The sequence below is a fragment of the Pan troglodytes genome, chromosome 5 (assembly GCF_028858775.2).
Source record: "Pan troglodytes isolate AG18354 chromosome 5, NHGRI_mPanTro3-v2.0_pri, whole genome shotgun sequence".
Taxonomy (NCBI): Eukaryota; Metazoa; Chordata; class Mammalia; order Primates; family Hominidae; genus Pan; species Pan troglodytes.
Window position 1 is genome coordinate 59,408,258 of NC_072403.2, and position 23,012 is coordinate 59,431,269.

The 23,012-nt window shown below is 39.7% G+C and overlaps 1 long non-coding RNA gene across 1 annotated transcript; it reads right to left on the reverse strand.

Annotated features, from left to right (window-relative positions):
- Positions 1-16,784: 16,784 nt before the first annotated feature.
- LOC100613211 (uncharacterized) lies at positions 16,785-17,697 on the reverse strand. Its single transcript, XR_002944146.2, has 2 exons — positions 17,558-17,697; positions 16,785-17,228 (listed from the first exon to the last, which is right to left on the reverse strand). It is a non-coding gene; the product is annotated as an uncharacterized LOC100613211 (long non-coding RNA).
- Between the last annotated feature and the right edge of the window lie 5,315 nt (positions 17,698-23,012).

The window sequence follows — 23,012 nt, forward strand, 5'->3', positions numbered from 1 at the left end:
ATTTAAAAACTGATATTCCATTCAGTTACTGGAAAACTTTTAAGTAAATTTGAAACAAGTTGGAAATGTGAATCCATTTTTGACTGTAAATTTTATGAAATGTAATTACAGATCAAGTATTTCCAATGAAAAACTTAGTGGCCCAGATGTGTTGTGAGTGTAAGTCACACACCAGATTCTAAGACAGTAGAATAAAAAGATGTAAATATCTCATTAAAAGTTTTATATTGATTACATAGCGATATAGTATTTTGGAAATTTTGAGTTAAATATGATGTGGTATGTTATTTAAATTAATTCACCACCACCCCCGCCCACTTTTATTTTTAGTTTTAAAGGAGGCTACTGAAAAATTTAAGATTACATATGTGGCTCTCATTCCACTTTATTGAAACAGTACTGATGTAGACCTTGATTTACACTTTGCAAAGCAGTTTTCCCATACACCTGCTGCACACCATACACTTTTCCCATGCACCTGTTAGGAATCATGGACCTGGGCGGTTCAATAATAGACTAAATTCTTGTCTAGCCAAAGCCCTACACGACACTGAACCTAGTAAGAGTTTAACACTGTAATTGGAGTTACTCTGTCCTAGATCCCGGCTCACACTCACATAAGGGACCTCCCTCACCCTACCCCCCCGAATTCTGAACCAGCTCCCCCAGCGGGGGTCCCAGAGCTTTGGACAATCTCAAAAAGGGCGCCGGCGCTGCTGCACCACAGGGCACTTATGCCCAATTTAAACCTTGATCTCTCAGTGTCTTTAGCCTTTTCTGTTACAAAGAAAAAACAAAAATCCCATCACGGATCAACTGAAGTCATATTTAACAAGAGTTACTCCCCTCTGACAATGCTTTGCCTGCATAGGTCCACTACGGCTCGATTTCATTCTGTAGACTGCACCCAGGGCTAGGTTTCGACATCTGGAAGTGAGTTTTCAGCAGACAGCTCCATCAGGGCTGTAACGATAGCTGAAGGGGAAAGAAGGAGCTCATATCTTGCAGAATCAGCTCTTCCCTAGACCACGACCAAAGGCCGATTCCCAGTAGTGTCTTCCGCGGAAAAACGCGAGACCCGCTCTCCAGGAACCCATCTCTGCCCAGCGGCGCCCTGGCACCGCAACCTCGCCTAGCAGCCCCGCGGACCAACACAGGCCCCGCCCCCAGAGCCGCCCGGAAAACCTGGACCGTGGAGATCCGCATCGGGGGACGCCGTGCAGTCGTGAGGCCAAGCTGAGCATGCTCGGAGAGCCGGCCTGTCGCGGGAGGAAGCGGTGTGGGCCGCGGGCGGTGCACGCCGCGCAGTTGTTGTGATACAGCCCCCGCCACGTGACTGCGCGGGCCCGCCTCCCCCGCGCGCGGCACCGCCTCCCCGTGACTCAGCACTTTGTGCGGGCTCCGAGCCGGAGGTCAATCCCGGGGAGGCTTCTTAGGGCAAAGTCTCAGTCCATCACTCCTGACCTCTGGGCTGCTGCTGCTGCTAGGATTGCCGCAGTCATTTCAGACACGATGGGTTTCGGGCCTCCAAGGACCAAAAAATACATCATTTTCTCTGTGGTCACGCCATTCCCAGTTTCCCTTGAGTCAGCGGCTTCGCGAGATCAAATAAGGAAAACAGAGAGTGCCTAGGAGACTCTGAGGAAGGCACTTCTAGGTCATCTGCCCCTGCCTTTACCGCTCTCTTTGGCTTAAGTATCCCTTGACCTTGGTGGTCTGTCGCTTGGGTCCCAGTATATCACATTCTATGCCAGGCACTTTGAGCTGGTATCCGTAAAACAGTACTAATCTTTGCCACATTTTATAAGTGAGGCAACTGAGATCCAGTAATACTAAGTAACAGGTAGTGGCTAAGCTGGGGTTTGAACTCCAGTGATATTTCAAAGCTGTCTACTACACCACTCAGCCTGGGTGAAGCTGGTGGCTGCCTTCAGTGTGATTCTTCCTGGGACTTGATGCCAACCTTCATTACATCCTTTCTTCTCCCTTGACACACCCTTTCCCCAAAACCCGCGGATCTGCCTGTGAAGTCCTTAAGCTTTTTGTCTGTTAAATTTCTTAATTGGTGAAAACAAATAGTTATTTCTTAACTTCAGTGTACATGTTAAACAACAAAAGATACAGAAGGAATTTTCTCCCTACAAGTGAATTGTACTTGGAATTTGACTTGATCTTATTCAAGAAGATCCCTGGGGGCTTTATGATGGAAGAGCAGTAGCCAAAAGACTGGGGCTTTGGCCCCATCTCAGAGGGCTACCTGCTGGGTCAATCTAAGCAAAGTTGTGATAATCATTGGAGAGTCCTTTCCTCTCATCTGTACAAATGAGAGTCTGGAGGAGATAAAGTTTCCCTTCCAGCCTAAACATTTTCTGATGTTATTACTAAAATTAGTTGAAAGAGTTCAAATCTTTTCGTATCGTGTACTATTTGTAATACATGCTGCTGAGGTGTGCTATTGTCATTGTCAAAAAAGCAAGGAAACTCTTTTGACCTTTTCCAAGCCAATTTTTAGTTTACATGGATTTTTGAAAAATATAAATGTGCTTGTTTTCATGTAGAGTTACAAAAGGTCTGTGAAGTTCAAGCGAAGAACTTTTTTAACAATGAGAAGTTTGAGTGTGCTAAAGAAGATGGGTAGGCATCAAAAGGGGGCAAGATTGAAGATGTGGGAACAAGAAAGGATATTTTCAGAAGCAGAATGTCTCAGGAGACCTGACTTGTTGGGATCCAGAACACATGGGAAGTGGTGAGCTTTTTTTTCTAGAAAAATCTCATTGTCTTCTTATAGAAGATAAAGACGCCATGATAATGTGTTGGGACAGGGCGAGTGATATCTGAGTCCTGTAGACTCACTCTTCTCACTGGAGAATAATTAAAGATAACTTTTTATTATGGACATTTCCAGTAAAGCACAAAATTTGAGAGAACATAGTATAATGGCTCTTCATGTACTTTTTTCTTTAGTTTTTTTGAGATGGGAGTCTCGCTCTGTCACCCAGGCTGGAGTGCAGTGGCATGATCTTGGCTCACTGCAACCTCCACCTCCTGGGTTCAAGTGATTCTCCTGCCTCAGCCTCCCGAGTAGCTGGGACTACAGGCGCCTGCCACCATGCCTGGCTAATTTTTGTATTTTCAGTAGAGACGGGGTTTCACCGTTAGCCAGGGTGGTCTTGAACTCCTGACGTCAGGTAATCTGCCAGCCTCGGCCTCCCAAAGTGCTGGGATTACATGTGTGAGCCACTGTGCCTGGCCCTAGTTTTTGTATTTTTGGTAGAGATAGGGTTTTGCCATATTGGCCAGGTTGATCTCAAACTCCTGACCTCAGGTGATCCGCCTGCCTTGGCCTCCCAAAGTGCTGGGATTACAGGCATGAGCCATGGTGCCCACCTCTTCATGTACTTATTATTCATCTTTGTATGTTACAGTTACTTACCTCCTCCCATTAGTTTAAAGGAAATCTCACTCAAGTCTGATCTCAGGACCTGAGCTCTAAGTGAAGGTTGAAGAAAGAAAGAGGAATGTAGAAGATGAGGTTTGAGCAGCTGTTATGGGAGGTGATCTAGAAAGATGGAAAATAATGAGCAATACCCTAATATCCGTAAACCAAAAATAAAATTCTAAGCCCTCCAACTAACTGAATGGACCACTCCTCTAGGCCAAGAACATTCTAAAGTAAACCTGAGGCCAGGCGCAGTAACTCACACCTGTAATCCCACCACTTTGGGAGGCCAAGGTGGGCAGATCACCTGGGGTCAGGAGTTCAAGACCAGCCTGGCCAACACAGCGAAACCCCGTCTCTACTTAAAATACAAAAATTAGCCAGGTGTGGTGGCATGCACCAGTAATACCAGCTACTTGGGTGGCTGAGGTGGGAGAATCACTTGAACAGGGAGGCAGAGGTTGCAATGAACCAAAATCACGCCACTGCACTCCAGACTGGGTGACAGAGTGAGACTCCGTCTCAAAAAAAAAAATAAAAAATAAATTAAAAAAAAGTAAACCTGAAATATGAAACACTACTTCAGGCCATGATGGAGTAGGTGATTGGACATGCCTAATTATAACATCCTCCCTTTGGATTTCAGGCACAGCTGACCAACATTAACATTGAAACAGACCTGAAGACTGACTAAACAGGTTCTTTGGAACAATAAAATACCAACATGATGGATAATAGGCCCTGAAGAAATCAAGTATTTTATCTTAAAATACAGTTCTTTGACATATTTTGAAATGGCCCTGCAAAGCTGTTTCTTGTGGGGAAAATCTACATCCTGTAGAGAATCCCCTTCCCTTTCCAGGTCTTTTTCCTGATCCAGAAGAGAATTAACGGAGTCTGGCACCTTTTTAAGTCTCCCAACAAACATTTACAATCTATTCTCTTTGAAGCCTGCTACCTGGAGGCTTCATCTGTATAATAAGAACCTTGGTCTCCACAACTCCTTAGTTAACCCAGACACTCCCTTCTATTGATTCTAGGTCCTTAGGTAAACTCAACCAATTGCCATTCAGAAAACCTTTGAATCCACCTATTCAAATATTAGCGGGGACCTGGAACTGACCCCCTGATACGGTTTGGCTGTGTCCCCACCCAAATCTCAACTTGAATTGTATCTCCCAGAATTCCCACCTGTTTTGAGAGGGACCCAGGAGGAGGTAGTTGAATCATGGGGGCTGGTCTTTCCTGTGCTATTCTCATGATAGTGAATAAGTCTCACAAGATCTGATGGGTTTATCAGGGGTTTCCCCTTTTGCTTCTTCCTCATTTTCTCTTGCTGCCACGCTGTAAGAAGTGCCTTTCACCTCCCACCGTGATTCTAAGGCCCTCCCAGCCATGTGGAACTGTAAGTCCAATTAAACCTCTTTTTTTTTTTCCAGTCTCAGTTATGTTTTTATCAGCAGTGTGAAAATGGACTAATACAGTAAATTGGTACCAGTAGAGTGGTGTGTTGCTGAAAAGATACCTGAAAATGTAGAATCAACATTGGAACTGGGTAACAGGCAGAGGTTGGAACAGTTTGGAGGGCTCAGAAGAAGACAGGAAAATGTGGGAAAGTTTGGAGCTTCCTAGAGACTTGTTGAATGGCTTTGCCCAACATGCTGACAGCAATATGGACAATAATGTCCATGCTGAGGTGGTCTCAGATGGAGATGAGGAACTTGTTGGGAACTGGAGTAAAAGTGACTCTTGTTACGTTTTAGCAAAGAGACTGGTGGCATCGTGCCCCTGCCCTAGAGATTTGTGGAACTTTGAACTTGAGAAAGATGATTTAGGATACCTGGTGGAAGAAATTTCTAAGCAGCAAAGCATTCAATAAGTGACTTGGGTACTGTTAAAGTTTTATAAGGGAAGCAGATCATAAAAGTTTGGAAAATTTGCAGGTTGACTATGTGATAGAAAAGAAAAAACCATCTTCTGGGGAGAAATTCAAGCTGGTGTCAGAAATTTGCATAAGTAGCAAGGAGCCTAATGTTAATCCCTGAGACCATGGGGAAAATGTCTCCAGGCCATGTCAGAGACCTTCATGGCAGCCCCTTCCACCATAGGCCTGGAGGCCCAGGAGAAAAAAGTGGTTTTGTGGGCCAGGCCCAGGGTCTCCGTGCTGTGTGCAGCCCAGGGACTTGGTGCCCTGTGTCCCAGCCACTCCAGCCATGATTGAAAGGGGCCAACATACAGCTCAGGCTGTGGCTTCAGAGGGTGGAAGCCCCAAACCTTGGCAGCTTCCACGTGGTGTTGAGCCTATAGGTGCACAGAAGTCAAGAATTGAGGTTTGGTAACCTCCACCTAGATTTCAGATGTATGAAAACGCTTGGATGCCCAGTCAAAAGTTTGCTGCACAGGCAGGGGCTTCATGGAGTACCTCTGCTAGGGCAGAGCAGAAGGGAAATGTGGAGTTAGAGCCCCCACACAGAGTCCCTAATGGAGCACTGCCTAGTGGAGCTGTGAGAAGAGGGCCACTGTCCTCCAGATCCCAGGATGGTAGATCCACTGACAGCTTGCACCATGCACCTGGAAAAGCCACAGACACTCAATGCCAGCCTGTGAAAACAGCTGGGAGGGAGGCTGTACCCTGCAAAGCCATCAGGGCAGAGCTGTCCAAGACCATGGGAACCCACCTCTTCGATCAGCATGACCTGAATATGAGACCTGGAGTCAAAGGATATCATTTTGGAACTTTAAAATTTGACTGCTCCACTGGATTTCGGACTTGCATGGGCCCTGTAACCCCTTTGTTTTGGCTAATTTCTCCCATTTGGAATGGCTGTATTTACCCAATACCTGTACCCCCATTTTATCTAGGAAGTAACTAGCTTGCTTTCGGTTTTACAGGCTCATAAGCAGAAGGGACTTGCCTCGTCTCAGATGAGACTTTGGACTGTGGACTTTTGGGTTAATTCTGAAATGAGTTAAGACTTTGGGGGACTGTTGGGAAGGCATGATTAGTTTTGAAATGTGAGGACATGAGATTTGGAGGGGCTAGGGGTGGAATGACGTTTTGGCTGTGTCCCCACCCAAATCTCAACTTGAATTGTGTCTTCCAGAATTCACACCTGTTTTGGGAGGGACCCAGGGGGAAGTAATTGAATCATGCTGGCTGGTCTTTCCCATGCTATTCTCGTGATGGTGAATAAGTCTCATGAGATGTGATGGGTTTATCAGGGGTTCTGCTTTTGCTTCCTCCTCGTTTTCTTTGGCTGCCACCATGTAAGAAGTGCCTTTCACCTCCCATCATGATTCTGAGGCCTCCCTAGCCATGTGAAACTGTAAGTTCAATTAAATCTCTTTTTCTTCCCAGTCTCAGGTATATGTTTATCAGCAGCGTGCAAATGGACTAATACAGCCCCCTCACCCCGAGTTGTCTCATGTTTCCCAAGTTGTCTCACATTTTCAGGGCATGTTTCTGGACTGAACCACCATCTTTCATGTATTGATGTCTTACATCCACCTAAAATATATGATACCAAACTATATGTATCCCGACCACCTTGGGCACATGTTCTCAGGATCACCTGGGGTTGTGTCACAGCCCATGACCACTCATATTTGGCTCAAAATAAATGTCTTCAACTATTTTATAGAGTTTGACTCTTTTTGTTGACATATCTTACTGGAAACCAATTTCTGTCATTCTAAATTTGGAGATGGTAGATCTTATCCAGTTTTTTCACTCCAAATTATCCAGCTATTGTTCCAAATTACGGGTCTTTGTATTTAAAAACAAAACCCAAAGCCAGAAAAACATGCTTGTCGCATATAGTATAAATGATTTGACAATGGCTGTGCATGGGTGATTAATATTGCTAAAATAGGCCAAGTGTCAAAATGTGAGTAAGATTGCTAAGGCATGTATTTACCTTTTTAAAGATATCTGATCTTAGTCTCTGCCTTTTTTCTTCCATTTCATTCACCTTAGTTCACATAAATATATGTAAAGTTCATTCTAGATTAGATAACACCAAATAATTGAACTTTGGCGCATTATAACCTATCATTCATGGATGATGAGATGTGAAAAAGTGTTAGCCACAATTACATCTATGTAGAAAGGCAATTGTACTGAATAATTGAGCAATTTTGCTTAGATAAGACTAGTTCCTAAAAGCAAAAAAAAAAAAAAAAAATTGTACTTCCTGAAAGTATTTTTTCTCATACAATACCCCCTGCCACTTATTTTAGTACTTAAACTTTAATGTAGTAAGTACCTTAAGGAAAAAAATTCAACTCACCTAAAAACTTATCTTAGAATACACAGGACATCCTCACAACAAGAATTGTCCTACTCTAAATGTCAGTAGTATCAAGTTTGAGACACTCCTCTATATGTTGTGGAAGGATAATAAATCTCGAGACCTCCAAAGCACTAAGCCAAGGGAAAAATCAAGCTGGAAACGATGTCAGGCAAACCTGCCTGCATCTCATTTTATTACTAAATAAAATAGCTACAAAGATAAAAGGCTACATACCTCCCTCACAATTTGCCTACAAGGAATTTCCTTGTGGACAAGGGATAGACAGAAATCAAAGTCATCCTTCTGAGGCTCATCTGAGACAAATGCATATCTGATTGCTTCCTCTGCCATATTGTTTATATAAAAATGCAGATTCACTGAGCCAGACTAAATTGTGTATTCGGTGAAAGGCTGGTCAAAGACTCAAAAGAATCCCCCTCTGCTCCCCCCAACCCTGTGTGCCTTACTGGACTGAACCAAGGTACATCTTACACATAATGATTGATATCTCCTGTCTCCCTAAAACAAATAAAAGCAAGCTGTACCCCAACTACCCTGGGCCCAAGTCATCAGGACCTCCTGAGGCTGTGTCACAGGCATGTCCTTAACCTTGGCAAAATTAACTTTCTAAATTGACTGTGACCCGTCTCAGATATTTGGGGTTCACAATGTATTACGATGAACTCTATTACACGAATGCTTGTCTTTAAATATTTGCAAGGGTTTCCAAGATGGTCAAAAAGAATAGTTGAGAAGAACTGAATATTTACAATGGTTAGTGTCATTTTATTTGCAATTATCACAGGCACAAATATGTATATATAGTCACCTAGTGTACTCCTCTCTAATGTGCTGATGGAGCCTGTGATGGGAGGGGTTAGGGCCCTTTCTTAATCCTGTTTTTGTTTCTCTTGTGGCCACTTACTTGTGAAAGGAAAATGAATCTTGGGGCCCCAAAATCACTAAGCTAAAGGGAAAAGTCAAGCAGGGAACTGTTTAGGGCAAACCTGCCTCCCATTCCATCCAAAGTCATCCCTCTGCTCACTGAGATAAATGGGTATCTGATTGCCTCCTTTGGAAAGGCTAATCAGAAACTCAAAGGAATGCAATCATTTGTCTTTCACCTACATGTGACCTGGAAGCCCCCTCCTTGCTTGAATTGTCCCACCTCACCAGACAGAACCAGTGTACATCTTACATATATTGATTGATGTCTCATGTCTCCCTAAAATGCATAAAAACAAACTGTGCCCCAACCACCTTGGGCACATGTTGTCATGACCTCCTGAGACTGTGTCATGGGTACCCACCCTCAACCTTGGCAAAATAAACTTTCTAAATTAACTGACACCTGTCTCAGATATTCAGGGTTCACATTTTGGCAACCATGAAGGGATTCTGAGTGTTTCTGCCACTGACATTTGACAAATCTCCTATCAGTGCCTGGTACCAGCTCGAGCTAGCTTTATGGCTCAAACCAATAGGACAATTTGCTGAAGCCTGCAAGCACCCCCTCCAGAGAATCCCTGATTTCCCAAAATGTAGTTGAGATCTAAAGTTTATTTTGTTGTACAACTTGCTTTGGAGTTTTACTTGCTTCCAGTACAAGGCAAATTTTTCCGGCTTCCATGAAGATTGAAGACAGGTAACTCCTTTATAGAGTTTCAGCTTGCTTCCAAGAGAAGCCAAATTTGAGATTTTTCCTGCTTCTAGGATGGTAGAGAGCAGTCTTCAGCTTGGGACTCATCCCTAAGTAAGTAACTGAATTGGGGTTTGTTTTGGCTAAAGTTAAGATGAACAACTAGCTGGTCTTAATTTCTCATTACCATTAGAACACTCAGTAATTTTACAAGTTGTGCCATTGTTTTTTGGCTTAACTGCTTTTTTATTGTTTGTTTCTGTTTTTGTTGTTGTTTCAGTCTTTTTCCCATTGGGTTTGATCAAACTGTCTGACTTGATCAAATCTGAAGGAAAGTTCCAAATTATGAGAAATAAGGCCTCTGAAGTGGCTAAATTCTCACAAAAGAAAAGAGAAAAGAAAAAAGGTGGTGTGGTGGAGGGAGAAAAATGGCCAGCAAAAGAAAAAAAAATATTTTTGATTTTGACTACTTAAGGGGCTTTCTTTACATAGCAAGGCCACCTCTTTGCTTGCCAGGCCAAACTGAAAGAGCAATGGCTGTTGCCCTACACTGCAGTTCCATAGCTAAGGGTTCTGCCATCTTTTTTTTTTCACCACAACAGCCTGATTTTGGTTCCTAAATCAAGCCCTTTCTGGTTTGATACTTGGTACTTCTGCAGTAGCAGCAATTTGTGTGTGTGTGTGGGTGTGGGTGTTTGTATTTAAAAGGACATCATGGTTTGTTTGTTTTTCTCCTAGGACTTCCTCTCTTTTTTTGAGCAAAAGATTTTTTCATCTCAGTTGGCTGAATTCTGTTTTCTTCATTTACTTCCGCTGTCTCTCCTTTCTCTTGCACCCTCTGCCACATGAGGGGCCTAAAATAGTTTATAGTAGCCTGGGGTTCCTTAAAGAAAATGGAGAAGGCACCAGACTCCCTATTGGGGAGAAACCCATTTTTCCTTATGGAACTCCAAGAGTGTAAACAGACAACTTGTATCAGCTCTTAAACTGCTTGCGTTTGTATTGTGTTACCTGATTTATTGACTAAAATAAGTATTGCAACAGAGGCTACTCTTCAGTTTTTAAGGAAGAGTGTAATTTAGACACTTTGAAATGTCTTTGCTTAAAAAAAATTGTTTGAAGTGCACTGCAAAAGCATTACATGGTCTAGCCTCATAATAATTCTCCCTTTTTGGAGACCCAGGATTCAGTGTGGACTCTGCCCAGATTTCAGAGATCTAGGCAAAAAAGAAATAATCGCTATCTGAATAAAATTGGTCTCCTCATACAATCCTATGATAGAGTTCTATACTTTTATGTTTGATTTGGCATCCATCTTTAGTCTCCCTCTAGCACCACTAGACTTTTTCTGTCTGTACCTTGAGATGTAAATTTTGCTATCTGATTTTTCATCTAAGAGTTGTTTCCTTCAATATGCAGGTTTAGGGCTATTTAGCTGACAACTGCCAGGTTAATGAAACAGGTTATCAAGAGTTTGCAAGTCTAAGACAGGGGAAAACAAAAGGAGGTCTTAGGAATCTATAAGATGTACTTCTATCAGTATGCCTAATACATCTATGTGTTATGTACACGTTTCACTACTAAAAATATGTAAAAGAGCTGTAATTAATTGGCTTGCAGAAAAATAAAGGTGCTTAAATCCAATGCTTTATCAGAAAAAAGAAAAGACTAGCCAAATGCTTTTTCAAGTTTATGTGATTTTAGTAAAATCTTTAATAAATAAGCTAGCTTTAAAATTACTGGCAAAGTAATATTAGAAATGTCTTAAGAATTGCCAGCATACATTTTTGTTTGCATTTATGGATCAAGTCATTTCATATTTATCCCCGCCAAATACTGTAAGGTGTCAAAATTTGGCATAGGGTTACAAAACTATAAACCCAGCCTAAAACAGAATGATTTTTGTTTGTGTTAATTTTTAATAAATAAGACATTGATATTGGTTTAATGAAAATAGCTACATCTTGAATTATTTAGTAAAATTACTGTAACTTCTAATCTTGTGGCCTTAGGGAGTCTAGTCCACAGGCAATAAGGTTTCTTTTGGGAAATGACTGTTATCATCTTTGTTTCAAAGCTAAACCAAACTAAGTTCTTCCCACAGTCAGTTCGGCCTATGCCCAGGAATGAACAAGGATAGTTTGGAGGTTAGTGGCAAGAGGGAGTCAGTTAGGTCATATCTTTTTCACTGTGTCAATTATAATTTTGCAATGGTGAGTTTCATAACTTTAAATGATGACTATCACAGTTTTCATAAATAATCTAGGTAAACAATTAAAATAATTAGGTAAATGTAATGGGATAAATACTTATAGATAAACTTGTCATAATTTAGAATCTAAAGTTGCATTAAATTAAATAATGGATATTTCATTATTTGGGTATTTTACAATGAAAATATATTATAGGAAAATATTTTTTCTAAAAAACAAAATGTGTCCTTTTTAAAAGGTGAACAATTTTTGTCTAATTCAAAGCTTATTTTAAGGTTATATATAAAACAAGATAAAAGAAACCAGGAAATGAGGCAGATGTGAAGAAAGTTGCAGAAATAAAAGGCATTTTTTGCTAAGAAAGCTCAAAGGGAAATAATTTTATATGAGAAAGAATCTTGTATGGTAAATTTATTCTGGAATAAGATGACTGGTTGTTTAAGAAAGAGGGATGTTCAGGGCAAACCAGAAAGTCCAAGCATGTCATGAATGATCTGTGTAAATCACAATAAGAGGATTTATTTTAAAAAAAAAAACTTTCAGCCGGGCACGGTGGCTCACACCTGTAATCCCAGCACTTTGGGAGGCCAAGGCAGGTGGATCACCTGAGGTCAGGAGTTCAAGACCAGCCTGGCCAACATGGTGAAACCTCATCTCTACTAAAAAATACAAAAAAATTAGCCAGGTGTGGTGTCAGGTGCCTGTAATCCCAGATATGCAGAAGGTTGAGGCAGGGAGAATTGCTTGAACCCGTGAGGTGGAGGTTGCAGTGAGCCAAGATTGCACCACTGCATGCCAGCCTGGGTGACAGAGTGAGAGTCTGTCTCAAAACAAAACAAAACAAAACAAAACTTTTATGTGATCAAGTTGTATATGATTAAAGGGAAATTATAATGGTCTTTCTAGAAATTGGGTTTGATGTAAAAAAAACACACTTATACACTAAAGAATTGATTAGAACAATAAAAGTTTCTTAGGGAATTGATTTACTCTTTTTCTTTATTTTTCCGAGATAGATTTTTGCTCTGTCACTCAGGCTGGAGTGCAGTGGCGTGTTATCGGCTCACTACAACCTCCACCTCCCAGGTTTAAGCAATTCTCCTGCCTCAGCCTCTCGAGTAGCTGGGATTACAGGCATCTGCCACCACACCTGGCTAATTTTTGTAATTTTAGTAGAGACGGGGTTTCACCACATTGGCCAGGCTGGTCTCGAACTCCTGACCTTGTGATCTGCCTGCCTCAGCCTCCCAAAGTGCTGGGATTACAGGCATGAGCCACCATGCCTGGCTGGATTTACTCTTAATAAATTGTAAGACATTTTAATTTTTTTATTATTGCATCTCACCATTTTTGGTTTTCTCTCCCCTTTTAAAGGGTGTAAAATAGTAATGCTCACTTTCATCTCATTTTCAGCTCATGTAAGTTTTTTTTCCCTTGAGTTCTGTTTGTTGTGGCCTGATGCTAACAATACAGGTCTAAAGGAAATGTTTTCTTCCAACATAATATTTTGTGTGCTGCAGAAGGTCTTTTGTTTTGCTTTTTGGTAACTGACTAACAGATTTTACATTTTATTGAAATAATTCCTATGCCATTATTATTAAGTTTTGATTTGTTTAGAAAAAAACGGAGATTAAAAGAAAATTTTTAAAAAATTAAAGATATTACATCTGTGTATCTTTCTGTATGTGCTTTTAAAGTACTTGTGACATTGAGTTATAGGGCTTTGACTCCTGGGTCTAAAAAGGACACCAAGTCTTGCTAAATCTTAAACACTGACAGCAATTAAATCCTCATCTTCAGGTCTGGTAGAAGAAGTCAATCAAAATAAACTGGATTCCTAAAACACAAGGCCAGAAATTAAAGCTAATCAACTCCTCAAGGCCCAGGGACTATTTTGTGGAAGAGGTGTGTGTTTAAGATTGTGAGGACTGATTTTGATAGAGAAAATATGTTCAGTTTCTCTATAAATTAACCATTAATGTCAAAGGCATACTGATGCAAGACCATCATATGGTTCCCTGTGTAGTATTAACAAGGTTTTCTGGAAGCATTGACTGACTCCTTAATAAAGGTTATAAAAGTTCTAAAAGGCTTATGGAAGTTATATCTTATAGTCAGGATTAAAATTTTATAGATTGTGTATAAAATTTTGGAAAGCAAATTTAATTGGCTTCATGCTGTTTTTATTAGGGCTTGTTTGGGAAATTAAGTCTCCTCTCTAAAATAATGAAGGTTTTTGCCTTTTTTTTTTTTTAAATCCTTGAGTTATCACTTTGGTTAAATAAATGACTTTTTACAATGACCTGTGATCTTATTTTGTGATATTAAGTGTTTTCAACCTTTGATATTTGACAAACTTTCCAAAATCAAATTATAAATTATGTCTTTTTCTGACCTAATTAATCCTTTAAGATATTATGTTCCCTAAAGTCCAAAAATGACATATTTGTCTTATTTGGTATAAAAATTATACAGGAAGCACTGTCAAATATGAAATGGTATTTGATTTTCTTTGGGCTGTAGTTGTATAAATGTGTTATTGGTATCTGTTCCAAAATAATAGGAAACTCCTAAAATTCTGATATGACTTAGTGTATGTTATCAGTAATTATAATTGTTATGTTAAATTATTGTATGCCACAGAGGTAACAAATTTTCTTGTCAACTGTGTCTTTGACTATGGCTGCCCTAAAACTTTTTGTTATCCATGGACAATTGTTGTCTTGTTTTGTTCCTCTTTTGAAGGTAGTTTTATAATCAGCTATAAAACTCTTAACGTGTTCTTGAATGCAGTTTTCTGATAACTTTGGAGATTGTGGCATTAGAAAAGAGGAAAAACTTTCAGGACTTATGGAGAGCTGAAATGTTCACGAATATCAAGCAGAACAGAAATTAACTGCATGGACTGAACCAGTAGAAGACTGAAGTAATCTTTTTGACTTTTTGCACAAAACGTTGCTGATTCTTTGTTTTGTTTTTCAGAGTCAAGGAAACTTTTCTTTTGCGCTATTGACAGCTTTTAACAAGTATACTCCTATGAATGAAATTTGGAGCTTATTTGTTTCTCTCTACCTGATTTCTCCAAAATTTGGGAACTATTTGTAAGTAGTCGTGACTTATGGCAATATAGTTATTTGCATAAGTGAAATAAGAATCTGTTTTTATTTGTAACAGGACACAATTGGAGAAACTGGTTGTTTTACTGAGTCTTTGGCTGGAATGGTGTGCTTTCCTTTAAGGTATTAAACTTGATTTATAGAGCCAATAAAAACCCCTTGGAGAAACTGGCCTCATACCTTGTCTGCACAGTCCCTGAACGGTGTTCCTGACCTGTGGTAAGTAAAGAATGTCACTTTCTGACAGGCCCAAGAGACGTAAGTTATGTTGGGACTCAAAAGGAGAATAATTCACCCAACTCATAGGTATTTGATGGTACAAATCCGTGGCTGGGCTTGGCTTTAAAAAAGCCTTATGTGAGATTCCTTCTATGGAAGAAGTCCATCAAAGCTAATTTTAAAAGCCTATGTGAAAAATAATTATTCTTGCTTCACTTCATACAAATAATCTGGCCAAGTATAATAAAGCAAATTGGTTCTTCTATGATTTGTTTTTAGTAAAAATGGGAAACTAGAGAGAGAAAAAATACATTTCAAAAACTATAGTGCACCTGTTGTTAGATTTTAGTCTTGCCTAATGTTTTTCTATTTTTATTATTTTCTACAGTTTAGACTGAATTCTAATTTTTCCTGGCTACAAGTCTCCAAAATAATGTTTTCAATTTTTTTCCTTCTTTTCCTTCCCCTCACCCCATTTTTCCTAATTCGAAATAATTGAAAACTAAGCTGTACTTTCTAAAGTCCTGCAAACTGAATCTAGACAACTTAAACTTCAGAATAAAATAAAAGCAATCTATTTAGGTACATAAGCCACTTTCATACCTACCTACTGATGTATGGACTTCAAAGTAACGTGGTCTATATAGATTTTCTAGGATTGTTCTCTTGTTTATTGTTTTTCTCCCTTCCTCCTACTATTTTCTCTTCACAGGTCATGAGACTTCTCAACCTGCTAAAAATGAGCTTTCCTAATAACTTGGGACCTACCCCTGTAGGAATAAACTATCCTAGCCATGAGAGCAGAGACTCATTTTGTTCTAAAATGCTTTCTTCAAAAGATTTTTGAAAAGAAAATGGAAGAAGTGTGAAAGGAAAATAAATCTTGGGGCCCCAACATCACTAAGCTAAACGGAAGAGTCAAGCTGGGAACTGTTTAGGGCAAACCTGCCTCCCATTCTATTCAAAGTCACCCCTCTGCTCACTAAGATAAATGCATATTTGATTGCCTCCTTTGGAAAGGCTAGTCAGAAACTCAAAGGAATGCAACCATTTATCTCTCACCTACATAAGACCTGGAAGCCCCCTCCCTGCTTAAGTTGTCCTGTCTTTCTGGACATAACCAATGTACATCTTATATATATTGATTGATATCTCCTGTCTCTCTAAAGTGTATAAAAAAAAGCTTTGCCCTAACTACCTTGGGCACGTGTTGTCAGGACCACCTGAGGCTGTGTCATGGGTGCATGTCCTCAAACTTGGCAAAATAAACTTTCTGAGTTAACTGAGACCTGTCTCAGATATTTTTGGGTTCAGATATTCATCCAGCCCTGGTGTACCCTCTGAAGTATGTTATGCCAGTGCATGAGAAACTGGTTATATACTTGTACCATTATTAACATTAAACTGTAGAGTACTTAGTGCTCCTGTCTACATTTCTTAAAAATTCAGTTTTAACAAATGAAAACTCAGATTTCTTAGAAGCTTTGTTACTACTCGACAGGAAATGTGGCATACTGTGTATTAGAACTGAGGGAGAATCCCAACTCTGGTCCCTCCTAGCTCTGTAATCCTAGGCAAACTACTCTGCTTCAATTTCATCATCTATGTAATTGGGAGTGAGGAGAAGCAGTAAGTTGCTGAGTGTTTCTGAAGATCAAAAGTAACATATATGGAGCATCTGGCACATACTAAGAGCTTAATAAATTGGCACTTCTTTTACATCCATCATGAAAGGTAGGAATTTCAGAAGACACAACACTGCTAGACTGCAACAAGTAGCAGTGAGCTTGGAAAACACTAGCCGTGGATGCTTTTGCTGCTACAATGGTAAGAGGTCTCAGACTTTTCCAGAAAGACACTCTCCTCTTACTCAAAAGCCCAGCATTTGTAAAAGCTGGGGTTAACAGCTTTCATCTGGCCACCAAAAGCCACCTCGCTGGCACTTTAATTTTCAAAGTTTTGTGACTGCTACCAGTGTTTTTTCTGCAAGTATCATTCAAACAAACCTTCGCTGGCTCCTCTACCTTCTTCCTCTCCAAGCAGAAACCTGGATTAAATATAAAACAGCTTGCTCATCAGCAGCAACCTCCATGGCCTTGGGTAGGGGCGTTGTGGAGTCATGCTTCAAGGCTGGCAGGCCCCAGCTGTCAAGGAAAGGTAGGCCAGTGAGTTCCTCATCAGATAGTTGCTATGAAGGCTTATTTGGTGTGGGCAGCTCTGCCCTGGCACAGCCAAACTGTCATCCTTCAGAGGAGTGTTCTGCCAAGGGGATGGGCACCAGACAAGTAGGTTTCCCTGTTTGTCTTTGATCTGGAGAAGGAAGGGGAATCAAGACATTATTCCATATCTATTATGATCAGAAAGGCTTTTATTTATTCTGCTCCACAAACTGAGTAAAGCAGAGCTTCCCAAAAAGTGTGCCCAGAACATTAATGTGCCCTGTATAGTTACCAAGTGCCAAAATGCCAATTGCCCTCAGCCCTTCTGAAAGCAAAGCAGGACTTCATTCAGGTGATCAGAGCTCCCTGATTTGGTCACCTCTCACTGCAGGTGGCAACATCCTTTGCAGTAAAATATTCTCATTTTCAAAGTGTACAATATTATGAAAAAGTTTGGGAAAGACTACTATAAGGTATTACCTTGGTTTACAGAGAAGGAAGTTGAAGCTCACAGATTAGGAAGCACACCCAAAGATCACACTTGCAAACAGCAGAGCCAGTATTTGATTCCAGGTTAGTTTGCCTTCAAAGTCCAAGTTCATTCCACTTTCCTCACATTGCTGAAAACAATACAAAACCATAAAAACAATAACACCAGAAATCTGAGTAGACCTTTTTGGTTTAGGAAGTGCTTTGACAGAAGAAAGGAAGACATAAGAGGTGATGGAACAAACACTTCTCATATACCTACAATGTACCTTGTGCTTTACATTAAGAGTCTTATCTTTTTAACGGTTTTAATTTGTTTTGCATAAACTTATAGTAGATAAACATATAAACTTATGGTACATTTTTTACAAATTTAATTTGCTCTTTCATAATTTTCTCTCTATGCCCCACTACTTTTTTTTTTCCTATTTATTTATTTTTGTATATTTAGGGGGTAAAAGTGCTGCTTTCTTACATGCATATGCTGCACTATGGGCTTCTAGCATACCCATCACCTGAATAGTGAACACTGTATTCAATAGGTAATTTTTAAAGCTTCACCCCTCTCCCCATTCTCCCACCTTTTATAGTCCCCAGTGTTTATTATTCCACTCTTGTCCCCGACTCCTTCTAATAACTGATTCAGTTCTTAGAGATACATTTAATGATAGAAACTGGACTTAATCCCATTTCTTTTGACTGCAAATTCTGGACCCTCCTTGCCCCAAGAGCAATGGAATAATTAATTCAAAAGAGATTTTCAACATAAAATAGTCATATTTACTGGACCAAGACTGTACAAAATAAACTCTTAAATTTGATGCTGTTTTTAGGTTTTTTAATACATTTCTATTTCTCTCTGTATACCTTTTGATTTCCTAGTTCATAATTTTTGGGTTTCAGAAGGATATCTATGTCATGTGCTGGTGGAGGAAGATACAGGGTAAGAACAAATGGCAGATTGGTTAGGAGTTGAATCACCAATCACTTGAAGTAGAGGCTTGAGAGATTAAAGTAACTTGAGAGTTAGCATGGCTAGAAGACTCTCAAGTGATGATTTCTTTTTAAAGGAAATTTTCTCTCAATACAATCCTTAACGTAAATCCATGAAAATAAAACAGTATCATTTCATAATATAATTCACCAAAATTCATGGTATCAAAAATGAAAATTCTCTGTCTAGAGATGTCTCTCAAACACACAACAAAGCCATTTTGTCCTGTCTAGGAAAACCCAATGTAACTTTTGTGAGCAATCATGAACCATTTCCATGTCCAGGGAACTAATCACTGCTTATGCTGTGTTCAGTAAGGTCAGGGGCACAATCCTGTAGTTGTAGGCATTTGTGATGGGGAAATCTGGTAGTTTTTCTGAGTCATAATTTGATTGCAATGGTGATGGCAATAGCTGAAACTTTGACTGTGAGAATTTGTCCTTGAAGATAAATTATTATTGAGGTTACATCTGGCACTATTTTCTTTTTTTCATTATGCAAAACAAATAACTAAGAATATGGTCAAACCCCGTCTCTACTGAAAATACAAAAACAAAACAAAGCAAAACAAAACAAAGCAAAACAAAACAAAACTAGCTGGGCATGTGGGCATGGTGGCGCAGGCCTGTAATCCCAGCTTCTCAGGAGGCTGAGGCAGAAGAATTACTTGAACCCGGGAGGAGGAGGTTGCAGTGAGCCAAGATCGTGCCACTGCACTCCAGCCGGGGCGACAGAGCGAGAGACTCCGTCTCACAAAAAAAAAAAAAAAAGAAAAGAAAGAAAGAAAGAAATATTTTACAGTTGTTTTTAAATGTTTAATAGCTTGGATTATATCTATGTTCATAAACCTGCTGTCAAGTTAGTACCAGTGTTGATCTGGGTTGCAAGGATAATACGTAAAGTGCCACAGTTATATAACTAAGGCAATTATCTGTCAGTTAGATTAAATTTGTGTTTGTTTATTTAACAAATACTAGGCACCCACTCTGTATGGGTCCTGTTTTCGGTGCTGGGGATATTGGGTGAAGGAGAAAGGCAGCATTTCTGCTGTCATGAAGCTTTCCTTCTAGAAAGAGAAGACAGAAAATAAACACAATACATTGGATCACTTTAGGTGCCATTTTGAAATAATAGAGAGCACCTGTTGTTATGAATGTGTCAGACTGTCTTCTGGTTAGTTTTGCTAATAATTTACCTACAGGTGCAGTGACTCTGCAGGTCAAAAGAGCTGCCAGCTCTTAGAGAATTTTCCTTTGTTCCTGCTGAAGATAAAATCGGAGAGTTATAGTAGATAATTTTTTTTCCCCATTTCCCTTCGAGTAGGGCATACAGCATCCTTCTTAAATATGGAGTGGGTTAATCAGCATGAATTATAATTGAAAGACAGATGCTTTAGTTCTCTTTGAGAATCCCTAGTTTCTGTTATGAATCTATAGTTCCTTAGAAACACAGTATTTAACCAATGCCTAAAGCCTGAAGGGTTTATGAGAGATTTATGAGATTTACTCAGCACACCAAAATAGTGTCATAATGTTAAAGAAATTCGACTGATATTTTAAATTGACTTACCATGTTGTTACGTGGTGAAGGTTTTTATTTTTTTCAGAATTTACTTGGGATAAAAACAATAATGAGTGGCATGCCTTTGATAGTATTACACTATAATCTTTAGAAGACCATGCTGATATAAAGTTCCAGGCACAGGATGGTAGAAAACATAGAGAATGTAAAACAAGAGGAAAAAGTAAAAGTAGTCATGTTTTTCAGATATCTGGTACATTTGATGATGTCAAATATGTAAGAAATAAATAATTCATATTAGTATATTATACTCAAAGTTGCTTATAAATCCTGTTTTTTTCCCTCATAAGAAAATAACATAAATTCTGCTTAAAGATAGACTCCTCAGTAAGGGTTTCTTCTCTTTTATCCATTCTCATATTTTCTAGATGTAGAAAGGAGGTTCAGAGTCATTACATTTTAACTACAGTAATATGTTTTGGGGTTTCCAAGTTTTAGTTTTCAAGTTATGGCTGGTTTGTACAGCTTCAGGGCTGTTCTGTATTCAGATGATTATAAAGTGATTGGTTTGAAAGGCCAACGTAAGTCTGCAAATATTTACTTCAACTTTTAAAGTCTGTTAACAGCTCAATTCAGGTAACATGTTGTTGCATGATTAAAGAAAGCTAAGTTTCCTTTAACTGTACTTAGAAAGAATACTGTTGAAGTAATAAACAACAATGGCTATTATGTTTTTTTTTTTTTGGAGGCTTATAGTTTTAGTAATCGCATTAGTAACTGCATTCCAGAGGTCCAGAGCTTAGAAGGACCTACAAGCTGTAGTAGAGATTGTGGAAAATTACCAGAAATAAAAAAGGAGAAAGACAGAGACAGTGAGAGATGAAGAAAGGGAGAGGGAAGGGAAGGGAAGACCAACAGCCTGGATTAGGGGTTTGGATTTCTTACTTACTAGTTCATTCATTAAGTCATTCATTTCTTCTTTCAAAATATTAGTGTGCTGGTGATAAGACTTTAAGCAAATAAGTGAAACTCTTAGCCGAAGTTCTGGGGAAAAATAATTTTTTTTTTTTTTTTTTTTTGAGACGGGGTCTTCCTCTGTCACCCAGGCTGCAGTGCAGTGGCGCAATCTCAGGTCACTGCAACCTCCGCCTCCAGGGTTCAAACGATTCTCCTGCCTCAGCCTCCCGAGTAGCTGGGACTACAGGCACCCACCACCACACTTGGCTAATTTTTGTATTTTCAGTAGACAGAGTTTCACCATGTTGGCCAGGCTGGTCTTGAACTCCTGACCTTGGGTGATCCACCCACCTCAGCCTCCCAAAGTGCTGGGATTACAGGCATGAGCCACTGTGCCCAGCAAGATTTTTTTTTTTTTTTTAGTAAGAAAAACTGGAAAGGATAATAATTCTGTCTATGTCTCACAGTTATTGTGAGGCTTAAACAACAACATATATGAAAATGCTTTGGAAAAATTCTCTAGAGAAGAAAGTTCTCCACAGGTGCTATTAATAAAAGGCACATGCCCATTTACCATCTTATTTCTGAAATCATATTTGAGGTATTTCAAGCAGCCTCCAGTGGGGCTCTGGCCCAGTAGCTCATAGTGCGAGATGAACAACATGTTTATCTTGTAAGAAAGCTAGCAGAGTGTCTTAATATTTCAGCTGAGTGTATGAGGGGACAGTTGGAGCAGAGCAATCTCTCTTGATTAGTGCAAAAAACTACTGATTTGCATATTTAAGATATGATATCTCATTGTATGGGAAGAAGTTGGGCAGATGATTCATCTGGAAAAGATCAAGGAGGCTGATTCATTTAATTCAGGGCTTATTTATGCAAAGCTGTTTTTGAATGTTTGCAGATCTGGATCAAATAATTATGGCATTAATTGAGACATTAGTATGTGTTCATCATTGGGTTCAAATTCATAAGCATCCTGTTATTTAATTCTCACTACAACCATATGAGGTGAACAATAATATCCTCATTTTGCCATTGAAAAAAGTAAATTTTGATGACTTAAGCATTTTTTTTAAAGTTTACATATCTAGTAATTGGCTCAGGGCTCTCCTGCAAAGTTAGCTGTTGGCTCTGAGAACACTGGGGTCAGTGACCTGGGGTCAGTGATCTTACCTGCACCCCGTCCCTATTTACTGTAGCATTTGCAGAAGATGCTGTGTTCCTTCTCACCTCCTGTCATGGTGGCATCATCCTGGACGGCAGCTCTCCCTCTAGTTAGGTCAGTCTATCTCTTGCTTCTCAGTGATGCTCTAGTTTCAGCAGTCAGTGAATACTCTGCAGGGGTTAATGGAGGAGCTGGGAAGTGTAGGGGTTCAATAAAAGGAAAGATGCAGACAAAGGAGTAAAGTAAGGGGACTGGGGAAATATGAATAGATTTAATGAATATTTATTAAGTGCCTACTAGGTATCAGGTACCGTGCTAGGTACTGGGACAAAATAACAAGCAAAAGACAGGATATTTCTCATGGAGCTTATAGCTTAGTTGGGTGGGAGGAGACTAGTGTTAAATGAAGAGCCACATAAATGAATGCACTGTTCCCGGAATGAACCAAGGATCAGGCTGCTTATTCTCACGGCCCAATAACGAGATGCAGATGAACTGGGAAAGAAGAGAGTTTACTTCTGTAACCGGGTACAGAGAGAAGGCCGGGAAAATATCAGCAGACCAACTCAAAATTACAGTTTTGCAGAGCTTATATACCTTCTAAGCTACATGTCTACGTGTAAGTGTGCATTCATCAAAAGACATAAGTTATTAATTTCTTCTAACCTATAGCTAAAGTCTGTGGCCTAAAGACCTTCCTCTGGAGCCTCAGTAAATTTACTTAATCTAGATGGGTCCAGGTGCCAAAGGTAATTACCCTTATCTTGTCTCCTTGCTAAATCATGGAGGTTTAGGGAGTTCCTTCA